Here is a 1947-nt window from a genome sequence, read left to right as displayed (position 1 = left end):
TTTTCTGATTTCCTCCAGGCTGTGCATCGCTTTGAGTTTGCTGAAGAAACGGCTCTTTCCCAGGGCCCCCTCGTGTCCTGAGGATCATCCTCAGAATGTGGGGCTTGGGCTCAGTTTGAAGAGCGTGTGAGAGAGAGCCACAATGCACGGATTGTCCCACAATGCAGGCCTGCTCTGTGAATCCCTTCCTCTCACTGGCTTGAGTTTAGGCCCTGAGAAAGGATGGGGTGGGATTGCTTTTCAGTACTTTCTGCTGAGACATTTTTGTATATTCATTTCTATCTCCAGGAGCCTCTAAAACGAAAGAGAAAAAACTATCTCGGCTTCTGTGTGTGGCACATGAGTCGGGAGGATTTCGGAGGCTGTCGTTCAGCTCTGGCACTACAGATGAAACATAGACTCAGGACCGGTGAGGATGGGATCCCTGGCACGCGGAGGTAACACCTCGCTAAGGACAGACCGCCCACCACTCCCCTTCTTCCTCTCTTTCTGGATTTATTTTCTATAGATTCCCCTGGGTATCAGAACCTTCCTTCGGCTGACGGGCGCTTTGTAATTTCCTCTACAAGCCGGGATCTGTTCGCAGACCTCAGCCCCAATTTCTCTCGTTCCTGCCTCCAGCTTCTCTTCTTAGTTTCTCTAGGTTCGTGTCATCGGCTTTCCTTGTTTCCCAGGTTGAACCCCCAGGTCCGAGTAGCAGAGGGGTCTTCGTGTCATAAAAGTAACTTCCGTGGGCTGGCTCCTGTAACGGGTAGTGGCAGGAGCGGTCCCACCCTCCGTGGAGCACCGTGCGTCGCGGAGAAGAAAGTGAGCACCGCGGCCAGGCCAGCGCGGATGTTCCCCGTCTTTGAGCACCTGCTCGGAGTTCCCTCCCCTCGTCGCTCCCGGTTTTCCCTCGCCGCCTACACACAGTCTGTTGGATGTCGGTAAAGGTATTGCCAGTCCCTGCCATGGGAACCATTTGGGGCGAAGCAGATCCGATTTATTATACCTCTAAGCTGTCCGGTGATTCATTCCCTGTCGTCTGCGTACCATGAACAGATACAAATAAGACGGTCAACGTATTCGGCACCTGCATCCAGGCGTACAGCTCTGAGGCGATCCGCTGGGAAGCGACGGTTGCCCACCCAGAGGGAGGAAAGGAGGAAAGCCGAAGAATGCGCACGCGGACCCTGCAGGCCGCCGCCTCCCAAGTGAGCGGGTTACAGTTCCGATCACCTCGCGCCCCACCCCCGCTATTGGCTATTTGGGGTGTGTGTGTGGGGGGGGCGGTTTTCGGGGCTGGAAGTCTTGCGCTCCGCCTGATTTCTCAGGACCACTGAGCGGAAGCAGCACAGGACTGCAGGCGGAGTCTCCAGACTCATCCGGAAACAGCCACAGCGCGGAGCCAGGGCGCGTGTCAAACCAGCACCCATAGACGGTTACTGTGGGAAAGCTCTGGCCCCGACGCAATTCCACTTGCTTGATATTTCAGAAAAGAAGGAGTTATGCTCCAGCTCTAAAGGGAGTGTGGATTACAGCTATAACCAGTCCCAGGAAAGTAAGCTTTACTCGCAAAAGCTGCCCTCTCTGAGGCTCGAACTCAGGACCTTCAGATTATGAGACTGACGCGCTGCCCACTGCGCTAAGAGGGCGACGAAGGGTGGCGTCTGGCCTGATTCTACAGGAATTTCCCAATTTCTTTCCCCAGATGGGCTATTTTGGGACTTCAGTTTTCTTCGCCCAGGGTCGCTGGTTCTCCAGGATTATTTCCAGCAAGCCCACGTAGGTTCCTTTGTAGCCCATCAGAAGAACCTCACGCTCGGGAGCCATGGTGTACTGAACAATGGCAGACCACATTTTCTACTGCTCTGGATCTTCGTCCCCTCAGGTATATTAGGCAATGCTTACTGTCCATAGTTTCCTTAGTTGGAATAGAGGGCTCTCACTAAATAGCAATTGAATGAA

The 1947-nt window shown here is 54.0% G+C and overlaps 1 non-coding gene across 1 annotated transcript; it reads right to left on the bottom strand.

Annotated features, from left to right (window-relative positions):
- Positions 1-1561: 1561 nt before the first annotated feature.
- TRNAM-CAU lies at positions 1562-1634 on the bottom strand. Its single transcript has one exon. It is a non-coding gene; the product is annotated as a tRNA-Met (tRNA).
- Between the last annotated feature and the right edge of the window lie 313 nt (positions 1635-1947).

Source organism: Cebus imitator, unplaced genomic scaffold (genome assembly GCF_001604975.1).
Source record: "Cebus imitator isolate Cc_AM_T3 unplaced genomic scaffold, Cebus_imitator-1.0 Scaffold1389, whole genome shotgun sequence".
NCBI lineage: Eukaryota > Metazoa > Chordata > Mammalia > Primates > Cebidae > Cebus > Cebus imitator.
This window is presented reverse-complemented; position numbering and strand designations above follow the sequence as displayed.